Source organism: Sus scrofa, chromosome 13 (genome assembly GCF_054392235.1).
Source record: "Sus scrofa isolate SSC_HxYL_T2T_F1_AM1 chromosome 13, Sscrofa_HxYL_maternal_Yorkshire_Landrace_v2.0, whole genome shotgun sequence".
Classification (NCBI taxonomy): domain Eukaryota; kingdom Metazoa; phylum Chordata; class Mammalia; order Artiodactyla; family Suidae; genus Sus; species Sus scrofa.
The window spans coordinates 81626536-81646821 of NC_139395.1; the positions used below are offsets into that span (position 1 = coordinate 81626536).

The 20286-nt window shown below is 49.0% G+C and overlaps 1 protein-coding gene across 16 annotated transcripts in view; it reads right to left on the bottom strand.

Annotated features, from left to right (window-relative positions):
- Positions 1-20286, bottom strand: part of ATP2B2 (ATPase plasma membrane Ca2+ transporting 2) — a 371725-nt gene that overhangs the window by 329445 nt on the left and 21994 nt on the right. The window contains exon 1 of one of the 16 annotated variants that reach the window (XM_084989455.1): positions 9132-9250. The exons of the other annotated variants lie outside the window; for them this stretch is intronic. The gene's annotated coding sequence lies outside the window, so the exon portion shown is untranslated. Of the gene's footprint in view, positions 1-9131; positions 9251-20286 lie in introns of those variants that run through there. 16 annotated transcript variants of the gene reach the window in all.

The window sequence follows — 20286 nt, forward strand, 5'->3', positions numbered from 1 at the left end:
CCCTGCCCTCAGACAGCCCACATTCCAGTGGAGAGATGTGTAGAGACAAGAAAACAAAGGACCAGGCCTGATACCTGGAGCTGTAGAAGCACTACGAAGGAATCCAGCAAGGCAATGGGCTGGGGTGTAACTTCTCTAATGCATGACACATATTGAGACCCCAAAGACAAGAGGCAGCCAAGCCTATGAAGATCTGGAGGAAGAAAGTTTCTTCCTCTAGAAGAGAACACAGTATGTGTAAAGGCCCTGGGGCAGGAACAAGCTTGCAGCATTCAGAGAACAGAGTTGTCCAAAGTGGTTGGAATGTTTGAAGGCGGGCAGGGCAGGAGATGAAGACAGAGGCTGGCTGGGCCAGATCACCAGGGCTCATTGAACATAGATATATGCTTAGATTTTTATTTTTCAGTGGAAGAGGAAGTCACAGAAGGTTTATGTTTGGAGGAGGCTAAGACATGATCAGATTTACATTTTTAAAAGACAGATTTGGATGCATCTGTTTGGAGAACAGATTGGAGGGGCTTGGAGTGGAAGCAGAGAGGCAGTCAGGAGGTGAGAAATAATAAGACTGGAAGAAGGAGGCACATGTGATTCCCCAGTAAGCAGTATTTTTCATACCCCTGTGCCTTTGCACATGCTGTTCCTCTTCCTACAATGCCATTCCCACAATCTCGAGCTGAAAAATCCCACTTGTGCTTCCAAGAGCTGCTCAGTGTCAGCCACACACCATCTGCCCTCATGTCTAAACATGATAACTGACTGCCCCTTTCTCTGGCCTCATTTGGAAATTGATCTCTCTCTGTGTTAGCCCTTATCACATGCTGCAGGGTGGAAAAAACCTGGGCAGTGCAGTCAGACCATAATTGGCTCATGGCCTGGCTCAGCCACCGCTGGCTGGGGACACCAGAGAATGCAGCTGAGCTGTCCTCAACCTCAGTTCCCTCATCTGCAGAATGGGAAAACAGTGACACTCACTGCAGATTCTAGGATGAGGATTCCGAGGCCAGTGATTTATAAAGGGACCACTTCCTGGGGGGTGGGGGGCAGTAAGGGAGCAGGACAGGGACAGGAAGGGAAAGCAAGGGTGTGACCTCCCGCAGCAGCTCCAGCCCAAGGCTGCAGGGTGCACTGGGGAAAAGTCACGCTTCAGAGTTGCCTGGCCCGCAGAAAGAAGCTGGGCTTTCACCCTCCCACACGCAGCAGGTACCACCAAAGGCCACCCCCCACCAGAGGGGACAACAACTCCCTGGCATTTTTGGTTCTGCAAGTGCTGGCAAGGAACCCGACCAAAAGCATCTGGTCAAAGAGTTGTAGGTGCATGTGAAGCAAAAGCACATCACACCTGGGGGAGGGGAACAAAAGGGCAGCCTGACCCAAGAGAGACCCCACCCACCCCACCTCCCCTCCCCCTAAAGCAAAGTCCTCTGCTTCCCAACCCCAGGGCGGTCCCACTGAGCTACTCACTCATGAAGGCCGGGGCTCCTTTTCTGAAAGACTGGTGTCTGGCCACAAGTAGGCGTCACCCAAGGGCACTTCTGACTGGCTCCCTGGTCATGGGACTCGGCTTCCCTGCAGGTCAGGCCTCCCCTCTGCCTGGCATGAACACCAGCTTTGCTAGGACTTAGAGACTAATCCTTTTTCACCAAAACCCTTTTGTGAGTCTTGGACCTGGATGTGTTGGGCCTATTTTTTTTTTTTTTTTTTTTTGCCTCAATGAATTTTATTGCATTTACGGTTATACAACGATCATCACAACCCAATTTTATAGCATTTTCCTCCCAAACCCCAAGCCCATCCCCTCCACCCCCCAACCATAAGTTTTTAAAGTCTCTGAGTCAGCATCTGTTATGTGAAGCAGGTCACTGTGTCCTTTTTTTAGGTTCCGCATGTAAGTGATAGCATATGATGTTGGTGTCTCATTGTCTAACTTCACTTAGCATGATAATTTCTAGGCCCATCCATGTTGCTGCAAATGCCATTACTTCTTTCCTTTTTATGGCTGAGTAATATTCCATTGTGTATATGTACCACATCTTCTTTACCCACTCCTCTGTCAGTGGATGGGCATTTAGGTTGCTTCCATGTCTTGGCTATTGCAAATAGTGCTGCAATGAACATTGGAGTACATGTGTCTTTTCAAGTCATGGTTTTCTCTGGATAGATGCCCAGGAGTGGGATTGCTGGATCAAATGGGATTTTTAATTTGCTTTTCCTCAGAGGTAAGAGAGATGCTAAAAGATCATTGGAAACACAGGAGCAAAGGTATTTGATCTCCCAGGTGCCTTGAAAATAGAAGGCAATGGAGAAGGCTGCCTTTGCCTAATTTGGGGATGAAGACAAAGTTCACCTTTTCTCACCAATGTTAGTCGTCTCCCAGTCTCCCCATCTCAGGAAAAGGCACAAGCAAATGCCCAGATGCCTAAGGCAGGAACCCAGAGTCACCTGGACGTGATGCCTCTCCCCGCCTCCACCCCTTCACTCCTTCAGGCCCAAGTTGCTGTCAAGGCCAGCTATCCAGCTCTGCTTTCTGTCACTGTCACTGCCACTGCCCTCATCTGAGCCTCTTCCCCAGGGACTGCAAGGGTCCCCCCTGGGCTTCCAGGTCCCAGACCTTTTCTGTCTGTGCTTTTGGGAATGCAGAGTGGTCTGTGTCACCTCACAAGCCTCTCCCTGGGTCCCCTGTTTCAAACACCATGAAACATCCCTTTGCATTGGGGATGAAGAATAAATTCCATAGGGGCCTGCCGACCCCAGGTCTGGCCCCACCCAGCTCAGTCAATACCACTCACTCCTGGCTTCCAGAGTTCAGGCCACTGGCCATTTGTACAGGCTGACCTGCCTCTTCATTCTCCCCTTAGCCTGGTTAACTCCTCCCCACCCTGCAGGCCTTGGCTCAGTATCACTTCTTCAGGGAAGTCTTCCCTGATCACACCGCCTGGGCTGCATCCCTACTATCCTTCCATAGCCCTGTGCACGGCTTGCATGCATCTCTTGCCACAGATGGAACTTTACGCAGAGCTGTGTGATTCTTTGATTAATATCTGTCTCCATGCTGGACAGGGAAGGGACCTTATCTGGTTTTGCTCATTGTTGTGTCCCCAGGACATCCATGGTGCCTGGCACGGTGTAGGACCTCCATAAACACTGCCTGGATGCATGAATCAAAGATGTGGGACCTTGTGGCTGAAACCACTTTTGAGCTTGCTCAGAGGACCCGCCAAAGATGAACTTCTTCCTAAAATTTAGGTTTCCTGTTCCCCATCCCCGATGGCTTAAGCTCCTGAAGGAAGGACAGGCGTGGGGCCACCTCTTGTGCAGGAGGTCCCACTCATGCCAGCATAGGAAGGGGCAGGTGTCAGAACTGGTGGCACAGAGAAATCCCTCACAGAGGGAAGAACAGGCCAAGGGCTGCCGCCTGGAACCACTGGAGATGGGCTCTACCCCTGTCCTCAATGTTGGGAAAACCTAGAAAAGATTCTTCAGGATGGAAGGAATTTCCAGGGGCCTCTTGAACCGTCCACATGATCCACTTCGTAGAGAGAGTAAGCAAATCTCTGGTATGTCTTAGGACCTGCTTCTGGTTGTAAAAAGCCAGTAGCAGAGCAAGAGTCAAATCCAGTTCAGCGCTTAAAGCTCTCCTGCTCTGCATCCTGCCCCTGGCTGCTGGCCTGGGTCCCCAGAGGCACTAACTAAGAAGTCCCTGAGGGGGTTGGCAGGTCAGAGATCTCCTCCCGCCTCTTCCTACCCACCATCCCAAACTGCTGCTTCTCAAAGCAGAAACATAGCAGCAACTGAGAGAGGCAGCCAGAGGACCAGGGGAGCAACTCCTCCAATCAGGGGTAAAAGCGTGGCCTGTGTCTGACACTGGATGCACACCTTGCTCCCCTGAACCCAGACCCCCTCTCTGTCCTTTTCTATGACACTGTCCCCTTCCTTCCTGGAACCCCCAGTGCTGATCTGCACAGAGCTGCTAGCCAGTCACCAGTGCCTCCACCACCACCAAATCCACTGAGCTCTACAATGCCACCTCTTACAGGAAGCCCTCCTGGCCTATTTTTGTGATGCTTGGCTCCCCCTGCCTTACAATCCCTGAGGCTGTTTATTGTTCACTGAGAATTTCCATGTGTATATCTGTCTCCCCAGACAAAGAAACTGGGCAGATCCAATGATCTCCTCCGTCTATTTGGCACACACGACATGGTGCCCAGCTGGAGGTCCAAGGAGAAGAATGTGGAGACAGGGATGGATGGATGGGGCCCAGCTTCCTGGCCGGCCCCTGCCATCTTTCTCCCACTCACTCCCAGTTCGTGCAGCCCCATAATTAATCTCACTGCCTTGGGGGAGCCTATGCATGGCCGAGGGGCACAGGCCCTGACCCCAGACTTGCTTTCTTCCGGAGTCTGGCAGGTATGGTTGGCCAAGAGGAGAGGGATCCTGCCCCTTTGGGAACACAGAGTTCTGCCCACACTACTCTTGAGCTTTAAAATTCTACCACCTGATGTTTTCCAGGCTTCCCACTTTAGTGGGGTTACCAGGCAACGAGCACTATTTCTTCCCCCCCTTTAGACTCCTGTGAGGATGCAGGCAGTAGTTTCCACCGTCACTGGGACTCCAGCAAGATAGAGCCCTGGGGACTGAGGACCCCCAGCTGGGCGACTGACCTTCAGACCCTTTCCCCCCTGCTGAGCCTCAGTTTCCCCATCTGGAAAATGAAGGGGCTAGGCAGCACCATCTCAGAGGTGGTCCCTCCCAGCATCACTCATTGCTAGGCACTGGCCAGAAGTCCTCAGCAGAGGACCTGGAAGTGTCAAATAGGTCCCCTCCCTGTTTTGTAGATAAGGAGGCTGAGGCAGAGCAGCAGAGGCGTGGCCCAGGTCCCCAGCTAGTTGGCAACAGGGGGATTTCAGCCTGGGGTCTCTAATTTGGAGCTGTCCATGCTCTCCAACACCACAACACCATGCCCTTGGGTAATTCCAAGACACCTCAGATGGCTGTGGAGCCTGGAAGTTTCCAGAGGTCAACTGTTCTTGGTATAAATTCCCCAGAAACAAGGCAGCAAGGAAGGTTGGTTTAAAGCATGGAGTTTCTGAGTTTCCTGCCTTAGCGTGTCAACCTGGGCTGCATTCCATATCCCAAAATGCCACCAAATGCCATGCCATCTGAAGGCTTACTTGGTCAGCACTAGCCAGGGACCTTTCCTCACCCCTGGTGCTTGGGTCTTTGCAGAGTCCCTGAGCTCATCAGGCCCCTTCTGGTCACCTCTATAAATGTGAGAACAAGGTCAGGAGAGGGAGGCTAAAGCTAAAACCCCAATTCGAACCCAAATCCTTGGATCCCAGACCCAGTGTGCTCTGAACTGGAGCACATTTGGAAAGACAGGCAGACATGTTTGGTGGCCAAAAAGCTCTCAGCTCAGGACCCTCGCTAGTCCTCTGGGTAAATTCCAAGCTCCCTTCTTCACTATGCAAAACAAACAAGTGAGACAACCTAATTAGAGGGAGGAGAACTCTGAGTGATCTATTTTCAAAATCAAGGGCTGCTGCTTCACTTTAAAAAAGAAATAGCTGAACTAGGATAGAAAGTGTGGGCGTGGGCAGGGGTGGGGGAACTCGCAGGCTCTCCTGGTAGCTGCTGGGGCCCTACCCTAGCTTCCAGCCTCCGGGTGCATGTGACCTTGGGGTAAGGTGGGAGGAGACACTGGGGGCTCACAGCAGCCCGCTCGTCCCCACACTTTAGGGGCAACTCTAGGCTTCTGTGCATTTGATCCCCACGACAAAAGTGAACTATAGGTCTTGTTATCACCATTGGGTAGGAGTTCAGAGAGGTTAGGTGACGAGCCCATGATCACACAGCTTGAGAATTGCAGAGTTGGGACTCAAACCCAGACTGATCTAATCCTGATTCATGTTCTAAATGCCACACGCTTCAGGAGTGAAATGCTATGGCTCTACCAAGATTAGAAATACCAATAAGGATATCAATGTTAATACTGAGCAATTAAATCACATACGATATGCCAGATCACTTTAAACTGACCCTCACGTGTTCTGGAACCTGTCTTGATTCACACTGCTTGTAAATGCTAAATGCAGACCCAGAAAGCAAATATCCAATCACTGAGATACCAAGAATACAACAGCGGGGGCGGGGGGGTGACCCCGTCTTTTCGGAATCAGGGAAGGGGGACCCAAGGGGAGCCAGGATGTGGTGCTCTTTGCCAAATGCTTTTCTCTTCTAGTCCAAAAGAGAACTTGGTTTTGAACCCCATGAGAGACAGCTCTCTGGGGCTGAGCAGAGATGCTGCAGGACCTTCCCAAGCAGGGCAGGGTGGGCCGGGGGGTGTGCCTGTAGCTGACCTCCTCTGCCCAACCCAGCCCCTTCTGGCCTGCAGCCCATGCCCCATTTTATTCTGCATCTAGAGGGCCCGCCTCCTCCCCTCCCCCTCCTTTCCCCTCTCCCAGCTCCTCCCCATCCCTGTGTCCTGCGCTCACCTCCTGCAGCCCCTTAAAACTGTGGATTCTAACTCTGGCTTGCTTTAGAGTCCTCTGAGGTGTTACAAATAGGGGGCTTGGTCCCTCCGCCCAGACTCCAGGTCTTGGAGATGAGTGGGTCCAGGTGCCTGAATTTTTGACAAGCTTCCGGGCAGCTGTGATGAGGGAGATCCTCCTGGAACAGGAGCTCCCTTGGCGACCACTTGCAACTTTGGCCTTGGTTTGCACTCACCCCCATGCCCTAGAGATGAGTCCTCATTTTACAACCAGGCTGTAACCCCCTAAGAGACAGGGATGTGGGTCACACTGTCATCCTCCAATTCTGACCCTGAACGCTCAGGAGGGCCTCAGGAAGTCCTTGAGGGTTGGCTGAGGTCAGCCCAGCTGGGAGGGATGACTAATTCACAAGGTAAAAGACTCAGAGCCAAAATTATCCCAAAAGGCAGAAACCCTGGGCCAGACGGAGAATGATATTCAAGGAGAGATGAAAGTCGGGCCTCTGGACTCAGAAAATTAAGCACAAATCAGTGGGGACATTTCCTTGGTAATAGTTTATATGAGAAAGATGCAAAAGGCGTATCTGACAGGGTTTAGAAGTTAACGGCGTGGTATGGTTGCTTCAAGTAAAAAAGCCAGACAAAATTCGGTTGCATTAAAAGAGGTAGAGAATCCAGTCAAGGGAGATAATGGTGCCCTCTCTTTGGACTAGGTGAGCCTCAGCTGGAGTGTGATATCTGACAGGGAGCCACCACTCTAACGATAACGGCTAAGATGCAGTGTGGGGTTGCAGGCATGGGGCTGGAGGGAGGCACCGAAAATCATCTTCCTCAAAGAGTAAAGTAAAAATCCTGAAACAGAAGTTTAGTCTGGAGAAGGTAGTCCTGACACTAGTGTTTAAATATCTAAAGGACTCTTGTGTGGAAGAGGGCATGGACCATGCTAAGCTACTCCAGGGAACAGAAGTAGGACTGGGGGTGGAAGCTGCAGCAAGAAAGAATTAAATCTATATCGGAAATGAATGTAAAAACAATGTTTTCCAATTACGGAGCTGGTGCCCTATGAGGTAGTGACTTCCGTCGCTGCAGGTATTCCAGCAGAGCTGGCTGGCCTTGGCACCAGGCCCCTGTGAAAAGGGTTTCTGCATAGGGTGGGAGGGTGTATACATGACCCCTAAGGTCCCTTTGGCCCTGAGATCCCAGGATGTTTCAATTTCAAACACAGTCATTTCTTCCTTTTTTTTTTTTTTTTTTTGCTTTTTAGGGCCACACCCGTAGCGTATGGAGGTTCCCAGGCTGGGGGTCTAATATGAGCTACAGCTGCTGGCCTACACCACAGCCACAGCAATGCCAGATCCAAGCCGCGTCTGCAACCTACACCACAGCTCACAGCAATGCCGGATCTGAGGCAAGGTATCGAACTCACAACCTCATGGTTCCTAGTCAGATTTGCTTCTGCTGTTCCATGATGGGAACTCCCAATACAGTCATTTCTTAGATGAACAGACTTATCCTCCAGGCAGCAGGTACAACCAACAGTCCAGCTGGAAGCCCTAGGGACACCCCAAGAATTCAGGACCCCTCTTCTCCCAGCCAGCCAGAAGCAAAGCAGAAAGCACAGTTAGCAGGCAGCTAGCGGTAAAGGAGAGGCTGTGGGGCAGGAGAACAGGGCAGAATGCCAGGAGCCCAGGGAACTGGCTTCAGCTCAGCTACTGACTTGCTGTGTGGTGTGGTGTGGCGCTCTCTCTGTGCCCGTTTCCAAACTACACAGTGAGGAAGTATATATTAGACCAATGTGTCTCAAACTTCCAGGCACTCTCAAATCACCTGCACATCTTGTTGAAGTGCAGATTCTGCCTCAGTAGGTTTGGTACCTGTCCTGTCTGAGACCCGAAATCCCGAGTCCTGGGAAGCCTGGTCTGAGATGTTGCATTTCTGGAAAGATCCCCAGTAATGCTTACACCGCAGGTGCCCCAAGTTTGAGCAGAAAGATTTAGCAGTCTCCAGGCTGTCTTTGTTTGAACAGTCTGGGATTCCAGAATCCCTGCTCCCTCCGCCACAAAGGAAAGGAAAAGCTTGGGGCGGGTGCCCGTAGGACTTAACAAATGGCCCTTCTGCAAACTGGGAGCCTGGTGATGTGCTGAAGCCACCTAATGTAGGGTGAGGTGGTGATGGGAGTCACCTGCTTAGCTAAGAGGAGCCCTAGGAATGCTGGTGGCCTCGGAGGGGCCCCTTCCCTGTAGGAAAACATACCCCCCTGAAGCATCAATGATAGGTCCCTCCCATGAACCCTAAGTAATGGAGAAAGCTGAAGTTGTTGGAACTCCCGCAATTTGCACAGCAAGCAGGAGCCCCATGGTACACTGTACTATTTGAGCAAATGTCCTACGTGTACAAATGTCCTACTTGTGCAAATTTTCCTGTTAGAGAGCCTCAGATTAAAGGCGGTATGATCTTATACAACATGAACACCAAGCAAACATTCAAGGAGGTGTTTGGGGCCGGCGGCAACCTTTCCTTGGTAATCATAATGCCCCACCGTTTAAATCACAAGCAACCAGATCCTAAAAGCTCACGTCCGCCCCGGCTTTCCCAACTCCTGGCGCTCCAGTTTCCAACCCCGTAAACAAAGTGTGGACAAACTCACGGGTTCAGGAAAGGTCCTTGGATTTTGTCCGCAACAGCTGGGTGTGCACAGGGTCCACTCTATTCTTGGCTCCTTGCTCTGATGATGTGGAGGAAGAGAAGGACGCAGGGGAAAAGGTCAGGCAGGTGGGGCTAAACTCAGTGAAGAGCGGGTTTGATGGGTTTTCTGGAAAGCCCAGGTGTCTTCAGTTCCTGCTCTTTCTAGGATTCCCAGCCCAACAGCCTGCGTCAAGAAAACAGCTTTGCATTCTGCACGGGGTGGTTTAGATTAATCATTATTCATACTATTCCCATCACTTGGAGCCGGACCCCTGGCGTGGGCCCAGGCACAGTCACTAAATTTTAAAGGGTTTGCAGATTACTGGCCAGTGAGCAGTGATAGGACCGGAGTGTGCAGAACAGGATTATCAGGGTCATAAATTTTTATTAAAGGTCACTAACAGATTTATAGAAAGCACTGTAAAATGACACTTGTTTTTATTAGCACGGAACCTAGCCCTTGACAGAAAGCGCCTGGGCTAAGGCAAAGCTGGATGGCTTTCTCCAACAACAGAGAGGCCTTTGATTCAAGTTCTTATAACCCACATGGGGATCAATGCTGAAATCCCCAGGGCTCTCCGCGGAGGGGGAAGGACACTCCCAGGATTATTCACAGAATGTGCAGCGCTGTCACAGGGCACGGCTTGGTTCCTGCCTCTGCCACCTGCTGGATGGTGACCTGGCCAGTCATTTGTCCTTCAGAGCCTGTTTCCCCCTCTGAAATACAGGAGTTGTAACATCCACCCTCAAGAATGCAGTGATCGCCAGTCTGAGCAAGTGGGGACATGCACACCTTCCCATCAGTTCCATCACTGTTGCTTTCATTTCCTAAGCATAGCTGGTCTCCTGAATAGACTGGGTTTGCAAAAGGGTAAAGGTGGATCTAGATGCCTGCATTGGAAAGGGTTAGCCTCACACTCAGATCAGAACCCCAGCCCTAGGTGAGTGGGTATCCACATGGAGGGTGTCCAGGGAGCTCAGGGGTCTTTAGGGCTTCTCATATCAACATCTAATTTCAATGTGCTTTTTTTTTTTTTAAAAAAAAAAGCTTTTGGGGGTGGATAAAGAATGGATGAAAACACAAAACGATGGTGTCCAGTGGAATGTAGTTACTCTTTCCCCTGCCATTTCCCCAAGATTTTGTAATAAGAGAAATGATCTATAAAACCAAGGGGAATATAGGGGCTTGGGGTGCAGGCAGACCTAGGTTCAAATCTCAGCTTTCCTTTCCTTATGGTGAGACCTTGAACACATCACATAATCTCTCTGAGCCTCATATATTACACGCAAGTGTGTAAGCCACTTGGAGGGCAGTGGTTCCTAGCATTCCCTCTCTCCTGCCTTTGGGGAATTTACTTTCTTCCTGGTTGGTCCTGGCAGCCATCTCATCCTCAGAAGGGCAAAGTGAGTCTGAAAATGAGGTCAAACTACAAAAAGCAGAGCAAAGAAAAAGAAGGAACAAGAATAGGTCCTGGATCAAGCCTGACCTGAAGCCAGGTGTTCCTGGATTATTCAGCTATATGGACTAAAAAATAGCTACTTCAGTTATTTGGTTGAATTTTTTACTCCTTATAAAGACCTGACTTGTGATATTATTTATAATGCATATTAAAAGCCTAATAGGCAAGAGACCCACAGCCATAACTAGATGAATGATAGCTTTTTTTCCACACTTTTTAAAAAATAGAAAGTAGTGTTTTTCTTTGTTTTATTTCCACACTTTTAGTTCAGAAAATTTGAATCCTACAGAAGATATGCAAGAATGGTTCAATGCAAGTTCACCTACTCCTCACTTATACACATCAACTGTTAACGTTTTACTCCATTTGTGCTCTATTTCCCTCCTTATCTCCCTTTCTTTCCCTTTTATTGGGACATCAGTCCATTTCAGTCCTAAGTACTTGAGCACGAACCTCCCAAGAACAAAGATATTCTTCCGCACAGCCACAACCCCAATATCCCACCCAGGAAATCAACACTTTATCATGTAATCGGCAGGCCGAGTTCAGGTTTCCATGTCTTCACAACTCTTTTTCTCTCCAGGGTCATGCATTATGTTTAGTTGTCATGTGCCTCTAGTCCTCCTTAGTTTAGAACAGTTCTCCAGATCCTTGCTTTCTTGCAATATCGACACTTGGGGATGTCCCTGATTTTGGAGTCATCTCATTGTTTCTCACGATTGGATTCATAGTAAACATTTGAGGCAGGAATATTACACAGGTGACGCTGAGGGAACAGGATTCAGTTGTAGCAAATATCATATTGATGTCTGACAGAGAAGCGACCAGTGCTGCACTTTTACAAACTGAACACACCTAAATGTCCAGCCCCTTAGTCAAAACACAGAGATGACCAGCCTCCCAGAACCCCGTCCTGCCCTGGGAGTTCTGTCATCACAGATTAGCTCTGCCTGTTCTTGACCTTCACACAGAGGGGATCATTCAGCAGGTTCCCCGGGGTTTGCCTTCTTTCATGCAACATCATTTTGTGAGATTCAGGTGTGTTGCTGCGTGGATCTGTGCTTCACAGTATTTATGATCACGGATTTATTATTTTCATGGGAATGGAGAGTGGGTCAGGACACATGTGTTTAGCCCTTAGAGGGCGCTGTCCTGGCCCTCTAAGCCAGCCGTCAGGCTTCTTCTGACTCACAAGTTAAGCAGCAAATACCAGAGGGGTCCAGGCATAGCCCAGGATGCCTGATGACCTGGCTCTGGCCTACTCTCACTCACATGGACTTCAGCCAACTCAAATCTTGGCCTTGACCGCGGGCTGGGCCACCCCTCCCAGCAGCCTCTGAATTTGCTGTTCAGAATTGCAAGGTGCAATCTGCCACACCTCCCTCTTCAGTCACCAGCACCTCACCTGGGTCACCCCAGCCACACTGGCCTTTTTTCAGTTCCCACCCCAGGGCCCTTGCACGGGCTGAGCTTTCCACCAAGAATGCTCTCCTCTACTCACTTCCTGTGATCGTCTTTCAGACCTTGATGCAAATGCTGCTCCCTCAGAGAGGTCTTTCCTGATGACAGTGGTGAATGTGGGGTCATGCTCTCTCAGAGCCCCAGACTTCCCCTTCATCACCCTGATCACCAATGGTGGTGCCATATTGTGAATTTATCTATTTTCACTAGTTCCCTGAGGATAGGGATCTGTTTTGAACACTTAGCACAGGCACTCTGTAAGTTCAGTGAAGGAGGAGGAAAGGGAAGGGGAGAGGAGAAGGAGGGAGGGAAGGAGGGAAGCGGGCCCTGGTCACTGATCCTCAGCCAGCTCCTCCTGGTGGGTTCCAGGAATTTCTGCTGCCAGGGCTAGGGGGACACATCACTCCACAGAGCCCCGTGGCCACCTCAGTGGTCTAGCCAGACTCTCCATGGGCAAGAGGGTGGCAGATGGCTGATGTGAGCAGCTGTCACACCTGCAGGAACTCTCGATGGGGAGGAGCCGCTTGCTCACATCAATCCCCTGTGCTGCAGGGTTGGGGACAGAACCATGCACCTAGTCCTGGGAGGAGGAAACTGGTGGCAAAGTGTCTCTGGAGGTCAATTTGACTCCTTACGCCTGCACACAGCAGGAGGGCCACAGAGATTTCCTCAAGGAACTAAAGGGCCTTTGCCCCAAAGATCCCACTTCTAGAAAGCCAGTTGTCTATGGGAAGGAGAATTAAGGATGTGTGCCCAGGCCAAGCTGCAGGGCAGCTTCCTACAGTGTTATCTATAATGGTTAAAGAGTGAAAACACATCTAGGCCCTAAATAGAGAAATGGTTAAATATATTATGTGGAAGGTAATCAGGCCATTTTAAATTATGTCATGAATGAACATTTATTAACTAGGAAAGATACATATTATGAAGAAAAGTTATAAGATACTATGTTAAGGAGGATGCTATTTTCTATCAAAACAATATTCATGATTAACAATCACATAAAATGTGCTGTGTGCCAAGCCCCATTCTCAGGCCTGCGTGTCATGTACTCCCTCATTTACACCAGCCACAGCCTATGAGGCAGGCACTACGGACATGCCCACTCTACAGATGAGGAAACTGAGGCAAAGAGAGGTTAAATAACTTGTCCAAGGTCACAAGGCTGGCAATAGGGAAAGTAGAATTAAAGCCCAGGGAGTGGGGCCCCAGCGTCCGTGCTCCTAACTGCCAGGCTACGCTGCCTGCTAAAGAACGTGCTAGCAGTTGTTCTCCCCAGGTGCGAGGATTCTGGTGCTAGAAAATTGTTCATATTATTACTTTGCTCGTTGGTATTCTCTATGCTAAAATGAGTAGTGTTGCTTTTATAGTAAGAAATAGGTTGAATAAACTTGGATGGACATCCCTAGGTTAGCCAAGGCATGTGTCCTCACCAAACTGTCTGTGAGATGAAATTCTGCAGCATAACCCTGTGATTCCTGGACCCCTATCTTGGAATGAGAGATGTTCTCAACAGTGCTCAGCAGCTTGGAGGAAAAAAAGGAAAGGAGATAATGTTTGCAGCAAGCAAATACCTGTGTGCACCTACTGAGCCCTGGGGCCACCTTGGCAGCCAAGGGGCTGGGCCTGATTTCCAGGAGTCCAGGTCTAGCTGGGGAGATGGACAGCCTTTCTATGGCAAGAGGCCTGGAGGGCGTGGTGCCTGAGGGGAAAGTAAGGTCTGGGGAGGAGGGTGCCTTCGCTCCTCTCATAAGCCTTGAGAGGTCCTGGAAGTGGAGAGCACTTGTGCTCCCCTAGGAGAATGAGTTTGAATCTCAGCCTCACCCTCCTGCTCAGTATGTGACCTGGGTTAACCAATTCACTGTGCTGAGTTAAAATGGCCATAGTAATAGTACCACCCTTGGATGAGCACAACTCTAAATGGCTCCCAAGATTCCCACCCCCAGTGTAAAAATTCTGAATACTTCTCTCCCTCTGAGTGTGGGCAGGGCCTGTGGATATGAGGAGATATCACTTCTGTGGTCATGGTAGGTTATACAGCAAACATAAAGGGATTTTACAGATGTAATTAAGGTTCCTAATCAGTTGGCATTAAATTACACCAAATGGGGATTATCCTTGGTGAGCCTGACCTAAGCAGGTGATCCTTTAGAAAAGGCTCACTGGGAGTTCCCGTCATGGCGCAGTGGTTGATGAATCCGACTAGGAACCATGGGGTTGCGGGTTTGATCCCTACCCTTGCTCATTGGGTTAAGGATCTGGTGTTGCTGTGAGCTGTGGTGTAGGTCACAGACACGGCTCGGATCCCGCATTGCTGTGGCTCTGGCGTAGGCTGGCAGCTACAGCTCCAATTAGACCCCTAGCCTGGGAACCTCCATATGCTGTGGGAGCGGCCCAAGAAATGGCAAAAATACAAAAAAAAAAAAAAAAAAAAAAAAAAGAAAAGGCTCACTGGCCTTGGAAAACTAGTTAGTTTTAGAGCTGCAAGGAAATGATTTCTGCCAACAAACATATGAGCTTGGTAGAGGGTCCTGAGCCACAAAAGAGAACCCCTACCTCAGCCTGGATGGCAGCTTTATGAGATCCTGAGCAGAGGACCCAGGTAAGCCTGGCCAGGGGTGCAATAAACATTAGTTGAGTGAGAAAAAGAATGAGTGAATAGTCTTGGTTACATTATGTTCTATTAGACCCTCACATGCATCTTAAAAAAATAATGCAACCTTGATGATCCAGGCACCAGAGCCATCCCATCTCCAGTCACCAACTTGCCCTGCGGCCTCAGGGGGGATCTCTGCCCCTCTTAGGGCCTCACTTTGTCATCTGTAAACTGGGAGGCTTCATGAGCTGGCTTCAGTTATCTCCTGCTACAGGGGCCTGTGGTCTCTGAGGATTCTGGAAAGTTATGTATGGGGTTGTCACAGACTAGTGCAGCTGAGATCTGTTCCTATGGAATTTCTCCTTTTATTGAGCCCTTAAAGTTACCCTCATTCCCTGCAGGGCTCAGGGCCGGTTTTGCTGGGATGTGCCAGCCCTGGACCTTGCTGGTGGCGTGACCTTGGACAGGCTGTCCATCTCTTGATGCCTTAATGCTCTTGTCCAAAAATGGAGAACCATAGCCCATCTTCAACCTGCCCATCAGAGGCGATGACCAGTGGGGCAGCCCTTTTTAGGTCCTACCCTGCGCCCCATAAGTGCAAGGACCAGTACAAGCGTCATGGAGAGGATGCTCTCAGGACTGGCCCAAGGCTGACACCCTGCAGGTGGGATGTTCCAGGCTGCAGGTTCCTCCAGCTTCCAAAGCCCTCCCTGACTGGCCACATTCCCAGGCTGGGTCCCACACTGGAGGCCCAGCCGCAGGTCATTTGTCCCTACAGCCAACATGATTGCAATCTCTCCACTGTGTACAGGGCACCTCCCCGTTTCCAAGGTGCTGTCACGTCCTGTGCACCCCCACTAATCCCCACAACAAGCTGGGAGGCAGGCTTTCATCCCCCTATTCTACGTGCCAACAGGAGAAGTGTCCAACTTACTTGCTCACTCACTCACCTGTTCACACAAACATTTATGGGCACCTGCTGGGTGCAGGGGCAGTCTGATCCTCAAAATACAAAAATGAAAAAGAGCCTCCATAACACCTGTAACATTTACTAAGCATCTGCTACCTGGCAACAATTTTTAGGTAGCTACTATGACTCCCTTAATCTTTACAACCACACTCTGAGAGGCAGGCACTGTTTTTAGGCTCATTTAACAGAGAGGAAAACTGAGGCTTATCAAGGTTAAGAAATGCATCCAAAATTGTACTGCTAGTAAATGGAGAAACCAGGATTCAAACACACAGTCTGGCTCCAAAACCTGCAGATTTAACTGTTCTGCTAATCTGGTCTGTTTTTGAGAGTTTGCAGTTTGGTATGGAGAACGTATGGTCTCCAAGCACAGAGTAAATCTCAGAAAGTACTTGTTAGATGAATGGATGATTGGAGATGCCTGAGGCAGCCAGGGAAGGTTTCCCTGAGGAGGCAGCATTGGAGCTGGGTCATGTGGGATGAATAAGAGTTCACCAGGGATCCACTTCCAGATTCCCAATTCTTTCAACAAGCCACACTGATTGCATAATGAGCACAGACTGATGGAAACGTAACCTGGGGCATGGGGCTCCCATTCATGCCTTACAAAGGCCTGCCATGGAGGACTTTCCATCTGTTTTCACCAGGTCTAAAATCCTCTTTTCCCTATGTCTGACAGCAAGTTGGAGACTGAGTCCCATTTAAACACGAGTTACCTCGAAGGCAGGGAGGCCCCCAAGACTAAAACTTACAATAGAAACCATGAACCAGAGAGGTGCAGAATTAGATACTGGCCAAGAACACAGGCTTTGGAGCAGAAAGACTTGGGTTCAAAGCCCAGCTTCCCCATTAAGCTGTGTGACCTTTGGTAAGTTACTTAACTCTTCTGTGCCTCAGTTTCTTCACACATAAAATGAAAATCACAACACTATGTACCTGGTGGGGGGGGCATGGCAGTGTTTAGATAGGTCAGTAGAGGTAAAGTGTTTACAAAGTCCATGGGAAGTGCCTAATAAATACTGCATGTCTTTTAAATCAATATTTTAAACCTGGGAGCTTTCTGGGAAGACAGAGCTGCCACATGAAGGTCCATGAAAAGGACAGACCTGGGGGTGAGGGGAATCCCTGTGGACTCCGTGTGTGAAGATTTCCAGAGCAGAGACAGGGCCAGATGGAGGCTTGGGTGAATAAATCTAAGAGAAACATGGGAAATTCCAGAATCCTCCATATCTAGTCTGGATCTGAATAAAGGACTGAGGCTGGCCATCATCAAAAAGTCTACAAACAATAAATGCTGGAGAGGGTATGGAGGAAGGGAACCCTATTACACTGTTGGTGGGAATGTAAATTGGTGCAACCACTCTGGAAATCAGTATGGAGATTCCTCAGAAAACTAAAAATAGAATTACCGTTTGATCCAGCAATCCCACTCCTGGGCATCTAACCAGAGAAAAACGTGACTCAAAAAGATCCATGTAGTCCAATGTTCATTGCCCCGCTATACACAATAGCCAAGATGTGGAAACAACCTAAATGCCAATCAAGAGAGGCGAGGATAAAAAAGATATGGTACATACGCAGTGGAATATTACCCAGCCATTACAAGCAAAGAAATAATGGCCTTTACAGCAACATGGATGGACCTAGAAATTATCATGCTAAGTTAGTCAGACAGTGAGACACCCACGTCATATGCTTTCACTTACATGTGGAATCTAAAAAAAGGACACAATGAACTTCTCTGCATAACAGATACTGACTCACAGACTTTGAAAAACTTATGGTTTCCAAATGAGATGGGTTGGGGGATGGGAGGTGGGCTGGGGGTTTGGGATGGAAATGCTATAAAATTGGGTTGCAATGATCGTTGTACACTATAAATGTAATAAAATTCATTGAGTTAAAAAAAAGAAGGACTGAGGGTGGAAGGCCTCATGGGTCAGCTTGTGATTCCCACTGGCTGCCGAAAGAATAATCACAGGGCACCTGATAGGAAGCAGCTTTGCAAGTGGGACAAGGATTAGAATGGAAGACTGATGCATTCTTTGTGTGCCCATGGTTCTTGGACTGTAGACTGTTAAGTGCTGTGCCCTCTCCATGGAAACTGATATGTTAAAATATGGGAACACAAAGTGGATGTAGTTAGTAACAGTGATCAAATCTTTGCTCTGTGCACTTCACCTCCACTATCACATTTGCCTTCATAATGCCCCTGCTGGGTACTTTATTAGGTCCATTTTACAAATGAGAAAACTGAGGCTGAGAGGACCTAAATGACTAAGGGGTAATCCTGGGATTAGAACCCAGTTTTGTATGGCTGCAGGGCCTGTGCCCTTAACCATGCACTGTCATCCCAAAGATGAGGCAGAGAAAGATGCACAGGAGGGCAATGTGAGGAAAGGTACTGCTACTGAATTATGAGAGTGGCCCTTCTTCAAGGGCTGGGAAGACGGGAATGGGTATCAATACCAATGAAAGATGAGTTCTGATTTCATGGCTCTGCCCATTTCTTCTCACGGAATAGGGGTGGAGGTGTGGTGATCAGATTATAAGAATGCCCAGCTCAAGATTTTCTGCCCAATAAAGCAGTCTCCTGGAGAGCATCAAACTTGTTCCTTCTAGGCTGCTGTCACTGAAAACATCACTGCCAACACTCTTTTCCAGGTTGGTGGTGGATCGATCATCCAAGAAAATATGTCTCCTTACTTGATTTCTCATTTTGACCCGAATTCTTACCACTAAGTTTATAATCTTTACTAAACTGTCCTACTGACATTTTGCCCTTTTCAGAAACCTCATCCACCCTTGCAGTGAGCATCTACTGTCTGCTGAGACCCAAACTTCATTAGAGAATGGTTCCTTCCCCATCCTATGGGGCTTGGGTGAAGCTGTCAATCACTGTGCCTCCCCTGGCCAGTCAGGGCAGCCCAACACTCTGTCCACAGTGATAGGTCTAAGGAGAAGGCACATGACCTAAGCTGGGCCAATCCCAGTCCACCCATGAGATTCCCTTTACGGACAAAGGAGGGAGAAGACCCTTCTTTGTCCAAGTTTGTGAACTGGCTGGAAGAACCTCATCCCCCCAAAAACTACTGGTGGCCAACTAATCTACCATGAGGAAAGAATGCCAGAGAATGAAGCCAACACTGGAAGCAGAGCTGAGAGAAAAGGAAAGCCCACCCCTCCTAATATGATTTGAGCCTCTGGATTCAGCTGTGCCTAAAGCCCTCACACCTGTATGCTGCAGTCCTGTGAGCCAATACATTCATTTTTGCTGAACTAATTCCTGTTGTGATTTGGCCACTGGCAACTGAAAGACTTCTATTAAGTACCAGCCTCAAAGGATTCATCAATTAATTGCCTCATTCAACAATGATCTATTTAGTACCCACTCTGGGCCTGGCACTGATATGCCATCTGCCTAATGGAAATTAGGATGAAGGTTTTTTTGTGTTGGTATTTTGTGTGTGTGTGTGTGTGTGTGTGCGCGCGCGCTTTTTAAGGCCACACTTGCAGCATATGGAAGTTTTCAGTTTAGGGGTCGAATCAGAGCTACAGCTGCTGCCCTATGCCACAGCCACAGCAACTCGGGATCTGAGCCATGTCTGCAACCTACACCACAGCTCATGGCAACACCGGATCCTTAACCCACTGAGCATGGGCAGGGATTGAACCTGCGTCCTCATGGATACTAGTCAGGTTCGTTACCACTGAGCCACAACGGGAACTCCAGGATGAAGATTTTTTTCTCTTAGGATATTTGGGGCAAGTGGACCCAGGCTCGGATGGCAGTTTCTAAAGAGAAATGTCCAACATGTCTGGGCTCAAGTCCAGCTCTTGGGAGCAGGCTTGCAGCAGTGGGATCACACAAGCAACAAAGGCTCATTTAGTTTATGGCAAGTTCCACTAGTGACCACTGTCAACTAGATGGCTGTTTTACTTGGGACAATGATGAAGTCAAGACAATGGCTGAGTTCATGCTGTTGGGAGTTCATCGTGGAAGATAATAGGTCAGAGGGGAATGCGGAAGGGCCGCTAAGCCTGAGAGATTAGGAACGCTCACACTTTTGAAGGAATTTACCAGAAGCTAAACTAAGCTATAGAATCACTCAAGACCAGGTGACAAGCTCTCTAAATCCAGACCACCATAATATTCTGCTTCTCCCAATTTCCTGTCCTAGAGTATATTTCCTCATCTGTAAAATGGGTACATTAATTCCCTGCCATCAAAGCCTCAGGGTTGCTTTGAGGATCAAATGATACACTCTGCTTGTTTTCCACTGAAAGAAGGTGCTAGACTGAAGAAATGAAATCTTTACTCTGGAGTCAGACCAACAAGTGTGATTGCTGGGATCAGATGGGTTGTGAAGAGGCACAGAACAAAATAGATTATCTTCAAGAAGGCGGCTGAACAAGCAGAGGGAAGCTGTGGGTTTTGTAGGAATGACTCTTAGAGAGCAAGTACTGCTGTGGAGACTCTAGCTGCAGTGCGTCCACTTCACTGGGAGATTACCAGCCCTCAGCTAAAGGTCTCCTCTCCACCTGAGAGAAAATGTGTGTGTGTGTGTGTGTGTGTCTGGCCACACTCTCCTCTGTGTAGTCCTGGCTGAGAAGGGGTTGGAGGTTATAG